The sequence below is a fragment of the Oryctolagus cuniculus genome, chromosome 3 (genome assembly GCF_964237555.1).
Source record: "Oryctolagus cuniculus chromosome 3, mOryCun1.1, whole genome shotgun sequence".
In the NCBI taxonomy this organism is placed as follows: domain Eukaryota; kingdom Metazoa; phylum Chordata; class Mammalia; order Lagomorpha; family Leporidae; genus Oryctolagus; species Oryctolagus cuniculus.
Genome location: NC_091434.1, coordinates 150016594 through 150039093, shown reverse-complemented (window position 1 = coordinate 150039093; position 22500 = coordinate 150016594). Strand labels below are relative to the sequence as shown.

The following is a 22500-nucleotide window of genomic DNA, read 5'->3' as shown; positions in this document are numbered from 1 at the left end:
GGCATGTGAAAGCAGTGGAGGATGGCTCAAGACCTTGGGCCTCTGTACCCAAGTGGGAGACCTGGAAGAAGCTCCTGGCTACTGGCTTTGGATTGGCCCAGCTCCACAGTTGCAGCCGTTTGGAGAGTAGGCCAGTGGATGGAAGACCTCTCTCTCTCTCTCTCTCTCTCCTCTCTCTCTCTCTCTGCCCCTACCTCTGTACCTCTTTCAGATGAATAAATAAATCTTAAAAAAAAACCACAGAATCTTAAAATTCTAAAATTGTAACAAACACATTCTTATTTCATGTTCCCATTTTATGGAATAAAAAATGAGTGACTTTCCAAGAATATGAGTACAGGCAAAGCCAAGCCTAGCACACAGGCTGGGCTCTGGAAAGTTTTTGGGGCCTTGTTGTTTCTGCTGTTCCATGTTGCCTTCATCCCTTTCATCATTTAATTCTTTCTAATGGTGGCTGTGTCTTCTGATGGAACTTGGCTGTACACTTTACAGATTAGGAAATTAATATATGTAGTAGGATCCCACTAAATACATGTTGATTTGGATAAATTACATGTGATCAAGACATTACAAATTTCATTTGCAATCATTCTGAAAAAGAAACGTCTCTCTGGAATTAAGTATTCTTAGAATCCTTTTCACTCAGAATTAATTAGTATACAAGATATCAGAGCCGAGAAAGATGTAAACAAAATTCTCCCTTATGGCTACAGTATTAAAGTGCTAACTTACTCAAATAAACCAAACCAAAGTCAAATAATTACTGATGTTCATTCTTCAAAAGCTCTGGTTGCCATTGAGGAAATGTCTAGGAAGAAATAAAAAGTAGCAGAAGTTTGAGCAGTCTAGGGAATATAATTACTTGAAAGTTCTATTACACTTGCCTATAGATGATGGTATTCAATAAAAATAAAATTTCTGGAGTGAGCACCCTGCCTTTCAGTTAAAACGCCGGTTCAGACACCCATGTCCCAGAACAGAGTACCAGGGCTTGATACCCAGCTCTGACTCCTGCTTCCTGCTAATGCAGACCTTGGAAGGCAGTGATAATGGCTCAAGTAGTTGGGTCCCTGATATTCACATGGAAGGCCTGGGTTGAATTCCAAGCTCCTGGCATCAGCCTGGCTCAGCCCTAGCTGTTGGTAAGCATTTGGGAAGTGAATCAAGTGATGGGAGCACATATCTGTCTCTCAGTCTCAAATAAATAAAATAAAATTATGGAACATAAAGTTTCATATGTGATTATCTCTATCTATATTAGGTTTATCATTTTGAGAAGTCAAAGTGTTCCATGTTGTCATTTATCATGTTGTATGCTAATTTAAAAGAAATAAAATGCAACAATGTCACGTGCCTTTTAAAAGTTGCAGGATGAATAGGGAATTAGCCTCTTTATGTATCCACGAGCAATATCTTTCGTTTTTTGCCTACATTCCATATATGAGGGTCATTTAATTTATTTCTTAGAAAAAACAGTAGTTATGGGACCTGCGCTGTGGTGCAATGGGTTAAAGCCCTGGCCTGAAGCACCGGCATTCCATATGGGTGCTGGTTCTAGTCCCAGCTCCTCCACTTCCAATCCAGCTCTCTGCTATGGCCTGGGAAAGCAGAAGAAGATGGCCCAAGTCCTTGGGCCCCTGCACCCACGTGGGAGACCTGGAAGAAGCTCCTGGCTTCTGCCTTTTGCCTTTGCGGCCATCTGGGGAGTGAACCAGCAGATGGAAGACCTCTCTCTCTCTCTCTCTACCTCTCTCTGTAACTCTGTCTTTCAAATAAATAAAATAAATCTTAAAAAAAAAAAAAGGAAAAGCAGTAGTTATGTGAATAGTGTCCCTTTTTCTAAATTCAAGGCTCCATGTATTATATAACTATATGATAATTAGGTTTCCTTCTAAAAGAAATGCTCCCCTCTGCCAGAAAAGCATTCCTGACCATTAAAGAAAATAAAGAATCCCTTTAAAGAAACTTCCTCTCTCTTTTATGCTCACCAATTCTTCATTACAGATCTTTTTCTCAGGTAGAATCATCAAAAGGCTTTTAATTACAAGGGTGTAATTTAGCACAATAATTTTTTATGTATTTAGTATTTTGATTAACTTGTAAGCGTAGTATAAAGTAATACTAAAGAGTTTAGGCACCTCATTTATAATATTAAATCATGTAGCAGTAGTTAAGTAGTTAAGAATACAGTGTTTAAGAATATAGTGGGTTTGGAGGATATAATGCTTGGGTTTGAATCTTGAGTCTTTTACGTCTTTGCTATAAGACCCTGGGGGAAGCTACTTAACCTCTCTATACCTGCTTTTCTTTACTTGCAGTCAGGACAAAATTACTCCTACCTTTTATTGTTGGTATGAGCACTTAGTGCTTCCTATGTACATTAAACACTTGAAACAATACCCAAATCATAAGGGATCAATAAATTTAGATATCATCATTATATAATTACAACTTTATACCTTTTTGGGAAGAAGGTATGGGGTAAACACATAAACTAATTTTGATACATTGTAAGCTTAATTTGCTCTAAATTATTTTAGATCTTCTCCCCTTAGTGAGATGTTTTGAATTACTGAATCAGAAAAGCCATAAGATAGACATTTATATGCTCCACATATCAGATGTCAGGCATTTCTGCCATTAAAATAATGATTAACTTTACTCTCTCAAAGGAATATTTAAATTAATAAAATGAAAAGAACAAAATAACAGAACATATTACTATAATTATCCCCAAAATTATTTATCACCACATTCTCAATCACTGAAATACGACCCAAAGCCAAAGTCTTGTCTCAGATCATTTTTAGATCATACCGAAAGTAAGTTTCAAGGTAAAAGGGCCATCATTAAAATGCTTTGTATACAGAGTGCCTATATATTTTCCTTGCTCATCCATCATGGCTTCATCATTATCATGTCACTAAAATCATTAACATACATGCAATGAATGGTCCAGATCTACATTACATTTGCTGTGAATGTAGACGTTTATGAAGTTCTGATAATATACATCGTTAGGGAAACCCTTATTAAATAAACTCCAATTAAATAAAAAATGAAAACTTTAAGAGATACAGCAACAGATATATATATATATATATAATATATATATTTAGATAAATATGCTTTCACTAGAAAACTTTTTTGTTTTTGGAAGAAATTCCTTTTTGCTGTGGGGGTGAGCCCGGTCCTCTCTATGTGTAATGATGTAAAGAGCATCAATTTCACATTGACAGGAAAAACCAATACCAAATTATTATTACCTCCCATTGCCAATCATTAACAACAAAAATTTATCATCTCTACTTATAAGGCACTGTGGGAATTTTAATATCTACCAAAAATCTTAAAGTCTAGTGTGGGAGAAATATGTAATCCAAAATGCAACCAGATTTTGTCTTAAGAGTCCTGAGAGAAGAAGCAATCAAGTGATACAGAAGGAGTTAACAGCTCAGAGAGATTATTTGCCGCTCAGAAAAATTCCAATGCTATAATAGCATTAAAATAAACATGTATTCCTAGTGGAATTCATTACAGATAGTAAAGTATATGGTCACAAGAGAGAAAATTCTGACCATCTTGGTGATCAAGCTCATTCTGGATTTGAATATTTTGGACATTCATCATGCCACTTTCCCCAACTGATCTGAAATTTATGCACTGCTTCCTTCGGTTTCAGGATTTCAGATGTCTTATAGATTAAACTTCAGTCCTTGGCAGAACCTTAATAATAAATAAAGTAGAAGCTACTTCAAACAAATAGAATTAGTTGTTCCCAGAAATAAAACAGATGATACCATTTGAAACACTGAGGACTTATGCAAAAACTAATGAACAAAAAGAAAGAAATATATTAATGATATTACTGATTTTGTATTATCTCATCTATGAGATTTTTGCATAAAGAATGATAAGTAGACAAGTTTTGTAACATATCTTAAGGCAGGAGTCTAAGGAGTTTGAATTAGACGATCTCCCCATTCACTCATTTATTTATTGGACATCTAATGTATGCCAGGGATTTGCATTATTACAGACTTAAAAGTGCAAACCTTTGGCATAGAAGGACACACGCAGAAGGTAATATGTCCACCTTGGTTAATCACTTGAGTAGTTCTTCATAACCCAGCAAAGTATGTCACACTCTTTTACATTTATATCAAAGTAATTTCAACTTTTATTTTAAAAGCAAATTATCTATTCAGTAAATAATGGATATTCCTTCAAATCAGAATCCAGCAATTCATTGTGAATGCTTAAAAATTTTTTTTCTGCCCATGAAATACAGAACTTCTAATTCAACTACTCCTTTTTAGGGCACTATGTCCTACTTTCTACAGAAAAGCAATGATTTATATTTATTGCTTAAAGAAGACATAGCCACCACCTAATGTGATATAATTTATACTTGAGTAATTAAAAATGATTGGAAACTTCTTTTTCAAATTGTAGGGAAAGAAGTATTTTTGATGGAAAGATATAAAATTCTGTTATTATTTCCTGAACAAGATACAAAGTCAGTAACTGGAATGGAACCATTTCCAGAAGGATAAATTTTACTTCTTGTTAGAAGTGAAAAAAGAAATATCTAATATTACAATGTTTCTATTTAAACCAGTGAGCTAGGGGCTGATATGGAAGATGGTGCCTGTTCTCATAGAGTTCTCAGTTTAATTAAACAATTAAGACATATGCAGAAGTCACTTTGATACAAGGCAAAAATGTGATTAATGCTATAGGCAACAAAGAGGTGGCAAACTAGAGATAAAATCTGATGATGCAACAAATGAATGTTCTATTAGACAAGGGAGTTGTTGCTTCGAATAGGCTTTGAAATATGCTGTCTGGGACCGCCTGGGCGCCATCTTGCCTGTCTCTTGAGGAAAGAGACAGAAACATGGTGCCTACATTCCTTGGAAGGCCCCAGATGCAGGGGACATCCTCCTGTGTCTTAGGCCGTGGGAAGGCTCACGCCACAGGGGCCTTGGACGTTATGTTCCAAAAAACGGACAAGGGTCTGTTTATTGCATAGGATGTTCCACCTTCTCCTCCTCGTGAAAAAGGGCCTGATGTATACTGCCACATAGGAGGAATTGTTCAGGCTGACGTAGACAAATACACACTGGCTGCAGCGAGACTTGGTGTTATCTGGAGGAAATAAAAGCCTCCAGGAGAGGAAAAGATAGGTGCCTTCTCGGCTAGTGGGGAGGCTCCTTCTGGTCACCGAGCTTTTCCATAATCAACTGTCTTTGTCTTTATTCATTACACGCCATCCCCTCTTCACCCTGGAAAAACTGCCGCTCAGGTTGTAGCAATGTGTGCACATTTTTATTATGCAGAGATGAGAGAAAAGATCCTGTGAGTGGAAATGGGGAAAATGGGGAATCTTAGATGTGTTATAGGAATTCTGAGAATATACAGAGGCCATGGGCAAGGAAGGCTGGAAGGAAGACAAAAAAAAAAAAAAAAAGGAAGAAAGCAGGGAAAGAATGAAGAGAGGAGGGAAGGAAGACCTGAAGGAAGAAAAGAAGGAGGGACAAAAGCAGAACAAGGTGAGAAGATGGGTCTGAAATTGCACCTTATGAAGTGTAAATCTGGTTTTTTCCAGCTGAAGGGCTATTGATTTTCTGAATGGGAAAACTGAAGTAAGGAAGAGTTTCAGGAAGATTATTTTTTGGGAGTGAACCAGTGGATGGAAGACCCTTCTCTCTGTCTCTCCCTCTCTCTGTCTATAATTCTTCCTCTTAAATAAATAAATAAATAAATAAACTTTAAAAAAACAGATTATGGCTTTTCATAACTCACATGCAAACTTGATGATACTATATTTGTTTTAATTGGTGAAGTATGAGGTGAAGCAAACCTTAGAAATCTTGGGTATTAGAAAGTGAAGAGGAGAAAATGCTGAATATGAATTTCCTCAAAGTCCTCTGAGTAAGATGCTCACCACAACAAAGGCCACGAAGAGATTGGCACTTGGTTTCTCAACATTTTATTTTTTCTGATTTTAATCTGTGTTTTTATGTCATTTCAAAGAAAACTATTTGAAAATTTAATTTTGAGAGGAAAGGGAATAAAATGCTGCCACTTTCTCAAGGTAAAAACAAAGATCATCTATTCCCAGAGAAAAGCAAAAATGAAAAAGAAGTAGATCTTTTTAAAAGTAACAGATTGGGGCTGGCGCCGTGGCGCAGTAGGTTAATCCTCTGTCTGCGGTGCCAGCAACGCATTTGGGCACCGGTTCTAGTCCAGGGCAACACGTGGCACATAATAGTTGCTCAACCCATTTAGTTAACTGAAATAAATGAGACCCATCTCTGGACTGTACAACCTGTGAAGCCTCTACTTGAAGGAACTGCAAAGTAACGCGTTTGGGCACCGGTTCTAGTCCTGGCTGCTCCTCTTCCAATCCAGCTCTCTGCTGTGGCATGGGAAAGCAGTAGATGTCTCAAGTGCTTGGGCCCCTGCACCCCCTAAGGGAGACCAGGAAAAAGCACCTGGATCCTGGCTTCGGATCGGCGCAGCTCTGGCCGTTGCGGCCATTTGGGGATTGAACCAGCGGATGGAAGATCTTTCTCTCTGTTTCGACCTTTCTCTGTTTCTCCCTCTCACTGTCTGTAACTCCATTTCTCAAATAAACAAATAAAATCTTAAAAAAAAAAAAGTAACAGACACACTTGAGAGTCTTGCTAAGTATCTCCAAATAATTTGTGGATTTTTCTTTACTGCCCAGACCATATTATCAGGTTGGAGAGTAGTAACTCCAATATACGGCTCCCAGTCTTCCTGTCCAACATCTTCCTGCAGGTATTCCTCTGTAGGCTGATTGCCCACGCTATGGCAAAGAAGTTACATATTCACAGAACATCAGCCATGCTTTAGTCTCCTTGGCTCATACTCTCTTTATCTCTTGTACCTACATCCTTCTCTTTCCTCATCTCTGCCTAATACTAGGTTGAAATATTAAAGACTGCATTTTGTAGGCAACAGTCAATTATGAACTTCAAATCTATCTCAGGTTAGCCTAACCTAAAACTACACCCTTCACTAAGTGTCTCCTGATACTCTGTGTGCATGTGCATGCTGACATCTTTGACTTCACAGTGTGTTTACAGCTTTCTTCATCCCATTATTTTTGTACTTATCCTACTATTACAGTTTTACCTCTGTAGGTATAGGGCATCTGTCACAGTTTCCAGGGCAACACGTGGCACATAATAGTTGCTCAACCCATTTAGTTAACTGAAATGAATGAGACCCATCTCTGCACTGTACAACCTGTGAAGCCTCTACTTGAAGGAACTGCAAAGTAACAGTTGAGTTTTATACTATTTGAATCTCAATTTCATAGGTACCCTCAGTAACTATAGATACCAAAAACACAGAGGACTAGTTACATTAACAGACAGATTCATTGCCTAAAGAAATGTGCTGCTGCTTTTGTTGTGAAATTTATAAGGACCTCAGGCAGCAGTGAAAGGCAAAAGAAATGTTAATGTTTGCCTACACCCTAAAGCAAAGAGTTAAATTACAATGGGAAAGTTTATCTTTTTAGATTGTGGTCACACAGTATATTCCCTAAAGGAATGTAAATTCCATTTATTTCTCCTTATTCAAAACCAAGTAAAAGGTCCTATAAATTGTTCAAGTTTTTCTTTAGAATAAGAAAGTGCCATGGATAAAGTTCTCTTAAATTGAAAGTTCAAAATACAGTTAAGTCAATAGATGTTGGACTGTAGAATCACAACAATGTTTTCTTATTTTTCTTTATTTAGATATTAAATAAATATTGATTAAAATATTTATATAGTGTCATAATTTATGAGACTCAATGGCACAATGCAAATTTGATTAAGTTTTTTAGACATGTATTATTTATGAATGCCATGAAACTAATGAAAAATATTTTAAAATTTTAATTTATGATAGATATCAACAAATAGAAAGAACTATTTATAGCTCTTATCTAAATATGAGCCAATTCAAGCAATACAAAGTTATTTAATCCAAGTTCTACATTCCAAGACCAAATGTTAAATTAAATTAACATTGTTTTTCATGTGGTTTTCTCATTATACGTGATTTACTTATACCTTTTCTTCAAATAATCCTAGTTATTTGAGAACATTTTCAATACATTTAACATAGTGTACGTATTAAAAAATAATAACCCCTCTGTTAGCCAAGAAATATGGTATATATTTCTTTTCTTCTCTCCTAGCACACCTGAAAGATACAGTCAACTTCTATCAGTAATTCTGGATTATTATTATAGAAAAATGTTACTTCTCAAATGATGCTCAAATACCAGCAGTGTCAGGACTCTGATGCTTCAATTTCATTGTGGAAACTGATGTATTTTAACCCAATATATCAATTTTTATCCAGTGAGATGAACTTACATAAACAGTAGTTTGAGAAATATATTGAATATATAGAAATGGATGCAGCCTTAAGTTATGCATTTAATTTTCCACTCAATACACTGAATAGACTTGTTTAAGTCCTTGATTTTAAAGTGACTTTTAAAGTGATCCTTCTTCTACTTAATCTAGTTTGGATACCTTTAATTTATGATAGATTGATGCCAGTATGTACTACCCACTGATTGATGTAGGTTTTGCTTATTCACAAAATACAAAAACTTCCCAGTGAAAAGGAAATGCTGGCACAAAATGGGATTTTCTTTTTAATTGTCTACAAAATTTAGTACTTGGCACAAAGTTGTTGAACATATGTGGATGATTATTAGGGTCCAAGCCTTTAAAATAATCAAAGTATATTATTTGCACTTCATTTCATATGGGTTTGATACATTTTCATTCAATTCCAATTCGACACTGTAAAAACACACTTACAAAAGAGAAATCGCTGTTTTGAACAAAATGAATTCCAAAACAAATGAATAGACTTCTTTAAGATAGAAATATGTGGCTTTTGTTTTCTTTTCTATTTGTTTGTTTTTTAAGAAAGAACTGTCCACTTCCTTTTTTTTTTTTTTTCTTTTTTAAATTTGAAAGGCAGTGAGAGAGATAGACATAGAGAAAGAGATCTTCCATTCCCTGGTTCATTTCCCAAGTGCCCAGGGAGTTAATGCTGCATTAGGCCTTGACTAAGAGGTGAGAACTCCCTCAAGTAGCTAGCAAGCACGTTAAGTAGTGAGCTGTCACCTGCTGCCTCCCAGTGTGCGCCCTAGCAGGAGGCTGGAATCAGAATGGAACTGGAAATAGAGCAGGACTTAAACTTAGGCACTACTACCTGGGATGCTGGCATCTTAACCTTGGTGCCACATGCCCACACAGAACTCACGAACAGGTAACTTCTACAGATTTCTTGGAAGATGCAATCATATACACCCTGGAAGGCAGCAGGTGATGGTTCTAGTAGCTGGGTCCCTGCCACCTACGTGGGAGACCCAGACTGAGTTGTTAGCACTTGGCTTTGCTCAGACCCCAGCCCTGGCTATTGCTGGCACTTGGGGAGTGTCTGTCTCTGTATGTTTCTCTCTAATAGATAAAAATAAATTTAATAATCAAAGCTAAAACACAATAAATTTTTCCCAAAGATTAAGTTTCATAGGGAAACTGGTAAAAATAATTAATGATTTAGAAAGCTGATGAAAAGTAGATTGGAGATTCAATTTAATTATTTCTGTCACAGCATTTACAACAAAAATTATAATTATATTTATAATTTGATGATATATTCATAAAATTTGCAACTTTTGGTCATCTTCATTCTTTTATAAAGTCAGAGTGAAATGAGAATTAATTTATATTTCTTAAACCTATGTAACTTTCAAAGGAATATTATTTTCCCACTGGATAAATATTTTATATTATTTGACTCATCATAGAAATAAGCTAATACAAGTGAAATTACAGTTTTAAATAGAAATGCTTAGAATGAGAACTGATCCTAGGTTGATATGTGTAAATAGGGGCTTCATTGTTGTATAGTGGGTTAAGTCACTTGAGTCCCAACTGTCCCACTTCCAATCTAGTTCCCTGCTAATGCACCTAGGAAATTAGAAGAAGATGGCCCAACTGCTTGGGCCCCTGTACCCAGTGCAAGACTCAGATGGCTTCAGCCCACCCCAGCCCTGGCCATTTGCGGCCATTTCAGGTATGAACTAGCAGATGGAAGATCTCTCTCTTTCTCTGAACCTCCCACCCCTCTCTCTCTAACACTGCCTTTCAAATAAAATAAATAAATCTTTTTATAAATGAGTAATTAAAATGCAATTTATATAGTTACAAGGAAATAATTTCATCCAACTTAAGATTTTACTATTCATACAAAAACATACAGATTTCCCCCACTCACATACAGGTATAATGTAACACATTTAAATATTCTTTGGAAAATTATTTTATTGTCTTATCTAGAGAAGAGAAAATGAGAGATATTCAATAACTAGGAATGAAAAGTTCTTATTTTTATCAACTAAGAAATTATAAAATAGATCTTTGTTAGTATGGGTCAACTTTTTTCTGTTATTTTCTTTCAAAATAATTTACTTTTTAAAAAAATTAAAATACACAGTGACACAACAGGAGTCACTGTGCACTTACTCCTCATGTAGGATCTCTGTCCTTAATGTGCTGTACATTGTGATTTAATGCTATAACTAGTACTCAAACAGTATTTTTCACTTTGTGTTTCTATGTGGGTGCAAACTGTTGAAATCTTTACTTAATATATGCTAAACTGATCTTCTGTATATAAAGAGAATTGAAAATGAATCTTGATGTGAATGGAAGGGGGGAGGGAGAGGGAAAGGGGAGGGTTGCGGGTGGGAGGGAAGTTATGGGTGGGGGGGAAGCCATTGTAATCCATAAGCTGTACTTTGGAAATTTATATTCATTAAATAAAAGTTAAAAAGAAAAAAAATTAAAATATTATTACATAAAGTTCTAGTGTTGAATGAATTGATCTTTGCTTAGATTTGAATGAACTTACACATAACCTCTGCTAGTAGATAGTACTCAGAATCAGCACTCCATTTCCATGCAAATAAAACTTCTTGATGTAAAGGAAACTATTCTTTCTTCCAGAAAAATGCAACTATGAAAAGGGGATTCAAAATTGGAGTGGATAAATGATTCCTCACTCTAAATAGATCTGGTATAGTTTCCTATATCTAGAATAAATATAGAAAATGCTGTATTAAGTTTCCCACACCGTTTCTTCCAAGATAATGATAAACAGCCAAATAAATTTAAACTTTCATTTTTCAGCCAGAATGTAGCATCAAACCTAAAACATTTAATAAATCTGATCCTTTTTATATTTTCTAAAAAAGTATAGCCATTAGTGGTTGATTTCAAAGGAATATTATGTTCAGATATTTATAATGTTTCCCGTCTAAGATCTATTTCCATTCTTAATTCTGTAGTTTATAATTCTATCCTACACCTCAATAGATCTGATTATGAGGTAGAGTTCCAAAGTTCCATTTACAGTGAACAGAACTTCTAAGAAATGTGACAAAAAAGGCAGGTTAAGGTTAACAAAACATGATTTTATAAATTGTGTGCATATATATGTATACAAAATTTCTCTGAAATTTTCTGCCTTATCTTCAAGATTATATTGCAATTATTGAACTGAACTGTATGCAATCTTGTTTAAAAAAACTGGAAATTACCTGATTTAGAGAGCACTCCAAAATAATTTCATATAGTTTTGCTGCAGTGTTAATTAAAAAAGACACACACAAAATCTTTATAATTATTACACTATTTGAATTTACACAAGTGACAGATATGTTCGAAAAAGCTACAATGAAATGAAAATACAGATGTAATTATTTTGATCATTGACAAACACATTTTTCCTAATCTTAGAATCTGTTGAGGTATAATTGCTACCATGCCATTTTGTGTGTTATAAATGGGTAACTTTGCTAAACATTCACCTATAAATCTAAGGATTCTCATATGTCTAAACTGTAGGCCAGGGAAATAAAATAAATTCTAAATTACATCTTGACACTGAACCATTAAGTCAGCCTTGCTGCTGCTCCAATTCTCTCCAAATGGTTTTCAATGAAACATTCATCCAATAACTATGTTTTTACCTTATTTTCGGTGCACCAAGTTTCAGACAGAAATGGGATGGATATATAGGTGTATGTGTCCCAGTTTCTCCCTAATTTCCTGTTTGATAACTTAGGTTTTTGGCGCCTTGAAGATCGTGTCCTCAGTGTTTCATCTTGGTAGGCTAATGGTATCTCTTTCAGATGTGGCTCACCCATCTCTCTGGGATGTTATTCATTTTCCATTGATGAACTATCCTGATACGCATGTGATGAAGCTGTCTCTTGGGGTATCTTTGTATTGACTACTTTCCACCTGGATTACATAAAGTTCACATCACTAGGTTTATCTAATCTGAGACTAGCAGCTCTGCTGGAACTATTCCTTTCTTCAGTTTTCTTCTAAACTATGCTTAGTTAAATTTTGTTAGTTATAAACAAGAACATGGAATAGGGAGTAAGAACAATATAGTCTATTTATTCTAAATCTAGCACAATAAAATCCTTCTCTGTCATGCTAATTTTTAAAGAATGATTTATTTTGAAAGGTAGAGTTACAGAGAGGCAGAGAGAGAGAGAGAGAGAGAGAGAGATATCTTCCAACCGCTGTTTTCACTCCTCAAATGGCTGCAATGGCCAGAGCTGAGCAGATTCAAAGCCAGAAGCTAGGAGCTTCCTCCAGATCTTCCTGATGGGTCAGGGGCCAAAGCACTTGGGCCGTATTCCATTGCTTTCCCAGGCCACAATCAGAGAGCTGGATTGGAAAAGGAGCAGCTGGGACATGAACCAGCACCCATATGGGATGATGGTGCCTCAGGCAGAGGCTTAGCCCACTATGCCACAGCGCCAACTCCTGATTCCCTAATTAACAAAATGTATCTCATATTTAATATTGCATATATAAATTTATTAAGATAATATTGTGCCATGATTGGTTACTTGTCCTTCCTTTCAAGTATTTTGCTTGTTACTCCCATTTTCATTCTTCAGATATGAAGATAATATTGAACAAACTAACGAATACTAGTTTTGCTAGTTACATGAAACTTTGATCATCTGCCTCTTATATAAATTATAGTCAAGCTTACATAAGTTATTTAATTCTAACCTGATCATGGAAACTGCTTATGGAATAGAAATAACCTTGTGTTTTAAATTGTTTATTGGTGTTGAAATACCCAAGTAGAATATGATATTTATATGAATGGCAAATTTTAAATGCTGCCAAAATAGTCAAAAGGCACATTATTTGAACGTACATTAAAATATAATTATCACATAAATTAATGTTCTAAAATGACAGTTTTCAGATAATAGATATCTTTACTCATAATATGCCTATAGTCACCAAACATATAACCCCCTTCACAAGCCCTATGTCAAAAACTGAAGTTACGATATCATAAGGGTATGTCAAATCTTCATTTTTCTTCCTGGTACAGAAGTAAGAAAAAATAATGTTGGAGAAATATTCATTCTTTAACAATCTAGTCCACCGCTTTTTGACCCTTAGAGAAAGATAATTCGTAAGGCTCAACTAGTGTCAGTGCAAATGAAGATGTGTCTTCTAACAAAGTATCTTCTTTAGATATAAAACAGACCCAGTAAGCTACAATACTGTCAGCTCAAAGTTTTCTGACACACTTTGCCTAAATTGTGGGATTTCACACCACGGATTTCAGATACATCTGTATAGTTCTATAAAAATCTTTCAAAACCCTATAGGAACCGACAATTTTCCACAATTGGCACAGTAGGGATACAACACTTTTTAGCTGAAGGTACTGTACCTCTGGGAGGATCTTTTTATTAAGAGGAACTGGAATGAGTTGTCAGTGCCACATATGGGGACTGGAATAATGTAAAAAGGAACGGCAGCTACTGATTCACACTTGTAGCACGTTAAAAAAAAAAAGATGAGATGATAAAGAGCTGGAATAATCATAAGTTCTGTACAACCACTTTGGAAAGAGATCTCAAAGGTAACTAGCAAAGTTAATGAAAAAGTTTAGAGTTTAAATAAAAATGGAATTAAACTCAAAAAAAATATTATAAAAGACCAGAAATGTTAAGGGAAAAAATTAGAGGTGACTGAAAAACTCTTAATTAGAAAATCTGTGAAGACATGTGTAAAGTTAAAAAATGCTTTTATGTTTGGGACTTCAGAATGCAACATAATGATCCAAAACATCAGCAAAAATAGTACAGGCTCAACAGGAATGAAAACAATGAGAGAGAGCATTCCACTTGTTCAACTTGTCAGTCACTTTCAATTGGTTTCCTCTGAAGTACAAGCCACTCTGATTTCAAATGCTTTTGTCCACAGAGAGATCTAAGATCTCTAGAGATTTTATATAAAATATCACCAACCAAAGTTGTTGGTTCTGTACATCCTACATGTGCCTACAAATAGGGATTTAAATGGTAAGGCAGCCAAAGCAAGTAGAGAGAATGGTAACGTTATCTACTTGAATGTTTTTATTATGTTTTATGACAATTTGCAGTTTAGATTTTCAGTACTGTTTTATAAAGAGAGGGTCTGGAAGTCCCATTTAGAAGTCTTTGGGGGTAAAATATTATTTGACAGGAGAGACCAAAGCATAATATTAGAATGAGTAACAACTGAGGTTCTGTAGAAACAGAAGATGTAGTAAAGAGGACTGGGACTTGTGATGTACAGAATGTTCTGGGGATGTAGAGTATGTGTTCAACATGCTAATCAAAAAGATAAATCTGACCTCTATGGCAATAATACTATGGTGCTCTTTTTATAAGATGTCTTAGGCTTTTATTTCCTTACACTAAACTTTTGGCTTCTAAGGACACAACACATTTATTTTTTTTCCTAGTTTTATATGCAACATACTAACATTCTTTATGGAAGGTCACTAACTCTCAGACTTCAAATATCTGCTTAACAGGAGGGGAAAATTAATAATCACCTGCAACTAATATACACTACTTATCAGTAGAACTATGAAATGATACAGAGGCTAACAGGATTCAGCACTGACACATAAGAAACCATCTGAAGACAACATAAGAGAGGCTAATAATCAGAGAGGGGGAGGACATGACAGTGGGAAGTTTTGTGTGGAGAATCCTCAAAATAAAATCAGCATGGGAAATTCGAAAATCTAAAAGTGGTAAATCCCTTTAACATTTTACAGGAAAAATAAAGAGGCAAACCTGTGCCAACTTACACAGAGTAGGGAGAGACAACTGTTTAATAAAACAAGTGGAGTTGAACTAAATATGGTAAGAACATCATTCACATTATCTTTTTGTCTCATGTTGGGTAGGATACATGAAATGGATTAATTCTATCAGGATAGATTCATCTCGCAGGTCTAGTCCAAATGTTGTTTTCTCTTTCCATTGACTTAAGTGGTAACACATGGAAAAAGAAAGGAAGTTGAAATTATTTCCATCTAAACATGTCACAACTTTTTAAGAAGTTGGTTTTTTTAGTGGCAAATGTCTATGTAAGACAGGCAACAGAAGTAATTTTTATCCATATTCTTTAGCACCTTAAAGAACCAGGCAAAAACAGAATATTGACATTGAGGTGTATAAGGGAAGAGTATTATAAATTGCAGTAATATGCAGCTCAGACTCTTAAAGCACTTTTTGCAATTGTTCAGCACATGGATTCTAACTCTTAGAGTGGTAGTGGAAAATAAAGATTAAAAAAATCAAGTAATCACTTTCAGTGGCAAATAGTCGATGGAAAAGAACCAAACAAGTTTCATAAAATTATTATGTAGAACCTACACAATCCCACCTGGTTTTTACATTTCAAATTTTTGACTAAAATTCTCTTGAACATTCATCTGATTTATATTGCATGAATTGCAATGATTTTTTTCAATTCTTTCAACAAGATAAAATGTTTCAAGGTCTAGATTAATAATCACAAGTAAAATATAGGGTCATGCCTGGCGCCGCGGCTCACTAGGCTAATCCTCCGCCTTGCGGCACCGGCACACCGGGTTCTAGTCCCGGTTCGGGCACCGGATTCTGTCCCGGTTGCCCCTCTTCCAGGCCAGCTCTCTGCTGTGGCCAGGGAGTGCAGTGGAGGAAGGCCCAAGTCCTTGGGCCCTGCACCCCATGGGAGACCAGGAGAAGTACCTGGCTCCTGCCATCTGATCAGCGCGGTGCGCCGGCTGCAGTGCCGGCGGCCATTGGAGGGTGAACCAACGGCAAAGGAAGACCTTTGTCTCTCTCTCTCACTGTCCACTCTGCCTGTCAAAAAAAAAAAAAATGTAGGGTCATACCACTTTCTATTCACACAAACCTAGATGATTATAAAATGCATATTAATTAATTAATTAAAATTAAAACTTAAAACTTTAAAAAGTGTACTCTCTCAGTACTTAGAAAAATCTCTTAGCTCCCTCTTAATGATGAAAAGTAAATGTAGCTATTTGTTTTTCCTAATATCTCTTTGTTCTCTCTTTTTCAAGGTTATAAGAGAATCCTATATTTCACTCATAATAGGTATTACCTTGTGAAATCAAATCACTTGTAACTAACTGTCATCTTCAGTTTGATTCTTCATAATTGGCATCACACAGTTATTGAAGGCTTACTTGGTGTAACAGAATGTGTAGCGGTTTCATATACTGTAATATGTGTAAAACATAGTGTCTGCTGTTAGGAAAATTGCCATTAAGTTAATGATATCTGCAAAGTGAGCACACATGTATGCATGAGTACACACACACATATGCACACACACACACACATACACACACAAAATGTTAGTTCCAAATACGGGCACAAGGAGCAAGTACTTTAGAAGTGTGGGGTAGAGCTCAAGTCTTCCCAGAAAAATGAGTTGGGGAAGCCTCCTGGCAAACAGGAGTCATCCTGAAAGGGAAGGCAGAATTCAGGCAGGGAAAGTAGAGATGAAGCCAAAAAAGGGAAGGGCAGAAATGCAAATGGTTTGAAATAAAAAAAAAAATGCACTAGTTTGGCAAAAATCTTAATTCTGAGCCCTGTAACAGCAAAAATTGGAATGGAGAGGAAATACAAAAATATAGAGTATAGAATAGGAGTGATAATTTAGTATCTCTTGTTCTGTAGAACTAATGTGTAAGAAACACTAGCTTATATCCATTCTGTTCTTCAAATGCTGCAAAGCACCTTCTCCACCAACCTCAGTATATGTCTATATTCCACTAGCTAAAATTTTACCATTGTGGAGTTAAATAAAAGACTAAGCAAACAATGTTTCATTTCTGAAGATGTTTATGTTCTTGGATTTTGCAAGTCAAACACTGACACATCTTTCCCCTTTGAGTCCATTATCTTGTACTCTCTGCTTCTCTTTGAAGGCTTTTACTTTGGCTATGATTTATACATATATAAAAAAACAAGAAGTTTATTTAAACAACAAGAAGAGACAACTATCCAGGATTCATGTTTTTTGAGTAATTTATCCCTACTTAAAAGCAGACTATCCTACATGTAACAGCTATGGACAAAACATAAAACTGTCCTAAGTTTTACAATGATTAATGAACATCATTACAATTCACCAATCAAACAAGGTATGCAAGGATTTTTGTGTTGTTTTGTTAAAACAGAGAGAGCAAAATAACTTAGTGGAATAAAAAGCTGAATGAGTATGTTCCTAATGGATTGGTTCACAGAACCAATATTTTTCCCCATTCCATCTTCATTTGATGTCAATCAAAATTTACCAGTGGCCATTTAGTTAAAAAAATGCAATATGCTTGGGGACATACACAAGTGACTTTATGTACAATAAGGAATAGGGGAGGGGAAAAGGAAAGAACAAATAAAACTATTTTTTTGTTGTAGTCAGGATGTGATGGAAACGAACTGCAGCTTTCTAACTGAAAATGTATTTCAGGTCTGAAGGAACAGAGGTTGGGGCAAGGTAGCCAGTTCCCTTTCAGGTAGACACTGCCTATCTGCTGTTGGAACACATTAATTATATCTTTATCCTCCATTTCCAACTGTGCAGGTGTGTCTGTTTTATTGATTGGCTGTCCAACAAACTAAAATCTGATCTCTCATTGGCATATCCTGCCGTTCACAACAGGCTTTCATTAGTTTACTAAGTGGCTTTTAGTCTTAAACTGTACCACAGAACCATCCTGTCCCACCACCTTCGAGTTAAGATCATGATTGCTCGGAGCTGTGATTCCTCCCTTGAGTTTTCATATGCTGTGCGAGCTCCAGAGTCTCCTGGGCTGCTGCTCACAAAAGAGGTGCCAGGTTGGTACCAAAGGAGCACAGGAGCAGCGCCAGAGCTGCAGAAGGAACTACAGTGCATGGCTTTGCCTGACTTCCTTCTTTTTCCCAGCATGTACTGGTTGTATTGTGCTGGAACTTCTTTGCAATGCACTTCTTATATCGATTCTTTGCTCTCCATTCCTAGTTTTGTACTTAAGTCAGACACTAATGCAAGGATTCACCTTCTGACGCTGGTCTCTTCCAGGTCCAGAATATCCTCCTATCCATGACTTTGATCAAGTCATAGCTCTTCAGCACATTTTCAGATGACTCTTCCTGAAGCATAGCTCTGGTTGTGTCCAGCCTAAGTGCATCACATTAATGAGAGCTCCACAATGACTAACACACCCCCATTTAAGTCGCTTGACAATCTGGTTACAACTCACATATGTTAAATTCTATTTTCCTGTGTGTTTCCTAGATTCCTTCAAACCTAATACTCAGTGTTTCTTAGACACATATTTTAAGTCCCTGATTCTTGGTCTTATTTGAATTGTTCATTGCCTACCACTTCAGGTAACGTTTTCTTTTCTCAAAAATATTTTATCATACTGACTTGGAAAAATGTGCTCCCTAGAGTAAATACCTATGCCATATTATTTCATATTTATTGGTCTTCTTCATGCATTCGAAAAGGAATCATGAGGAAAAGAAAAGGGATCGTCAAGGAAAACAATCACAAACTTAGTGTTTTAAAAAGTAATAAATAGGGGCCGGTGCTGTGCCGTAGTGGGAAAAACTGCTGCCTGCAGTGCTGGCATTCCAAAAGGACGCTGGTTCGAGTCCCAGCTACTCCTCTTCCAATCCCGCTCTCTGCTATGGCCTGGAAAAGCAGTGGAGGACAGCACAAGCCCTTGGGCCCTTGCACCTATGTGGAAGACCCAGAAGAATCTCCTGGCTCCTGGCTTCGGATTGGCCTAGCTCCAGCTGTTGTGGCCATTTGTGGAGTGAACCTGTGGATGGAGGATCTTTCTCTCTCTCTGCCTCTGTAATTTATTTATTTCAAATAAATAAATAAATCTATTTTTTAAAAGTAATAATTTTTTTAAAAAAGTAATAAATACAAAGCTATTTTTATAATGGTTATGGCCTCATTGCCAGTAATGAGGTATGATAAGTGGTAATATAACCCAGTACCTAGTACACAATTGAAGGAGAGTCACAAGGAGCAGTTACTATGCTCTAGGCACTCACTTTGTGAGAATATTATTACTTATCTCATTTGCAGCTGAGAAAACAGAGGAAAGCAATGTTAAGTAGTTTGCCCACTCCCACTCTGCAGTGAAGGGATGAATCTGGGACTGCAATCCTGACAATATGGCACCAGAGCCCATAAACTGACACCATTAGGACCTAACATCTATTGTTTTCAATCCATCCACATAACCAGCCCTCTACAACAACAAGGATTGCAATTTCATTTTGGGACACATAAATATACTAGTTACGTGTTTTATAAACATTTGCTAACTTCTATTCAATTTACAAAGTATTATGGGATGTATTCAATTATATGCAACCAAGTTTTGATTGAGACCTAAATCAATATTTTTACTTTGTTTCATAATGCACACAAAATGGCTTAACATTTTTTAAGTACAAGCATCTTAAAACTCTGTAAAAATTAAGATACAGAGTAATGAAGTGACGGCCCATCAATATTAGACATCGAATAAGCAAAAAAGTTAACGTTAGCAGCAGAGACAGACTCCAAAAATGAATAATGACTCAATATTTTTCATGATAATTAACATTTGAGTGTAATTTATGTAATTTAGGAAAAGACAAGATTTGGCCTCTTTTTTAAATTTTTTTTTTTTTTTTTTGACAGGCAGAGTGGACAGTGAGAGAGAGAGACAGAGAGAAAGGTCTTCCTTTTGCCATTGGTTCACCCTCCAACGGCCGCCACGGCCGGCGCACTGCGCTGATCCGATGTCAGGAGCCAGGTACTTCTCCTGGTCTCCCATGGGGTGTAGGGCCCATGGACTTGGGCCATCCTCCACTGTACTCCCGGGCCACAGCAGAGAGCTGGCCTGGAAGAGGGGCCACCAGGACAGAATCCGGCGCCCCGACGGGGACTAGAACCCGGTGTGCCGGCGCCGCAAGGTGGAGGATTAGCCTAGTGAGCCGCGGCGCTGGCCCTCTTTTCTAATTTTTATCTTTTCTGAAATCTATTCCAACAGGCAAACAGAAGCTTCTCTTTTGTCTATGGAAAATATATTTATTTTTCACATGTACTAATTCACATAAGTATAAAACATATGAGGCACTGACTATGAATAATTTTTTAAACTCATAGTGGCAGTACATCAGTCTTTAAATATACAATGTTTATATGTTGTTTTACATATACTACTATTTCTCTGAGAAATGTCATCATTAGACTTATAATAATAAAATGAAAAATAGCAAATATCAATTGCCAAATGAAAAAATACCATTAACTGAAGCAATACCATAATTTAGCACAATTAGTATTTCAGGTTCTAAAATATAACATATAATGAACGATTTTATTAAATCATTTATTTTTATTTTAATATGCTTAGCACTGGACAATTGTATTTTAAAAATTTCTTCTTTGCAGGGTTTATGACACCCTATATACTGCACATGGGCACAGGGAGTTTGCACCAACAGCTTAAACACTTTTATTATAAATGTCTTTCATTTCTCTGAAATAGGTCTTTTTGTAAAGGGAGAAAACAGGATCTAACTCTTGTTTGCTCTTTAAAGTTTTATTGTTTTAGCATTTTATACAGGGAGTGAGCATTAGCATACTCAGGAGAACCGCTGAAAGTAAAAGGCCTCAAGCTACCACTGCATGGCTGATAGGATAAAGCAGGGATATAAAAACTCTGTCTGACTGCTCCCTTCCCTTGTTTTAGAGTACTGCTACTCTCAAGAGCATATATTCATGTTCTTTCTACTTCGAGTTTTATTACTTCTTTTGTATTATTTAATACATCTAAAGACACTTCCAAAAGACAAATTTTTCCATTTTGAAAAAGTAATGGTTTGGAACCTGATAAAACACATTAACTTTCACAGTGTGTTTTTCGCAAAGGTGATAGAGTAAAAGTGCTATAAAGCAATTAGGCATATGATCTTAGAGACATTAATATGTCACACAGAAGAAAGTGATTAAAAAGTCAACAAAAACAGTGTCTTGTGAAAGGTCACATGAAAATGGACATATAAAAAGGTCACCTTTCCTCTTCCAGACCCTTGACTAGGTATTTCATATAAAAATAGAAGAAGAAAATATACAAAATGAGTGAAAGGACTGATCTTACCTGAATAACTTGAAATTAGCAGTATTTGATGTTTACCTCTAGGAATACACGCGTAACTGTCAACTCCACCCAACAACTGATCAGTATACAGCCTTCACTATTCAGATTGCAATTTTTTCTCACCCAAATTCTAAGTTCTACCAGCGTCAGTCAATACTTTTTGGTAAACAAGAAATTACACTAGATAGTACTCAATAAGGCCAGCATTTTTTATAGTGTCATACACATTTCTGAAATCCACAATACATCAATTTTTAATACTACTACTCTCTCAGCTCCATTAAAAAGATGGTAGCGGAAAGATTTTAGAGTAATTAATGATATAGTTAGCTGCTAAATATTAATAGGAATCGTAGTCTTGCATAAAATATAACATATAAACCTTGCCAATACAGACGCACCAGTAATTAAAGTTGAATATGTAATTACACTGATTTATAAGACAGGCAAAAAGTTACACTTTACTAGCGTCTATGTAAACTGTGGGTAACAGTTAAACTTTGCATTTTACGGTTTATAAAAATGGGTAATATCTTGACTACAGTTCATAAATGGTTTAGAGACCTGTAATAGTAGTAAAAGTTACGACAACTTATTCCATCATGAATATTCTTATTGCACCACACAAACCAAACTGTGATAATGACCCAGAAGATGTAGATTAATCTTAGACACTGCTTTATGTCCAACAGAATGTTAGTACCCCCAGGAATTTGTAGAGGGTTGCTAGAACAATCATTACAGGGCATTTGGTAGAATCCAAAAGATATGTTGAAACAGATTTTGACACCCTTTTTCATATTACGAATATGATACAGTTTAACTCCTTTTAAACTTGTATGTTTAACTTACACACCATTACAAATTTCAGAGGAATACTGAAGTTGAGGAGCA

General features: G+C 35.9%; 1 protein-coding gene across 28 annotated transcripts in view; it reads right to left on the bottom strand.

Annotated features, from left to right (window-relative positions):
• Nucleotides 1–22500, bottom strand: part of FOXP2 (forkhead box P2) — a 660955-nt gene that overhangs the window by 9087 nt on the left and 629368 nt on the right.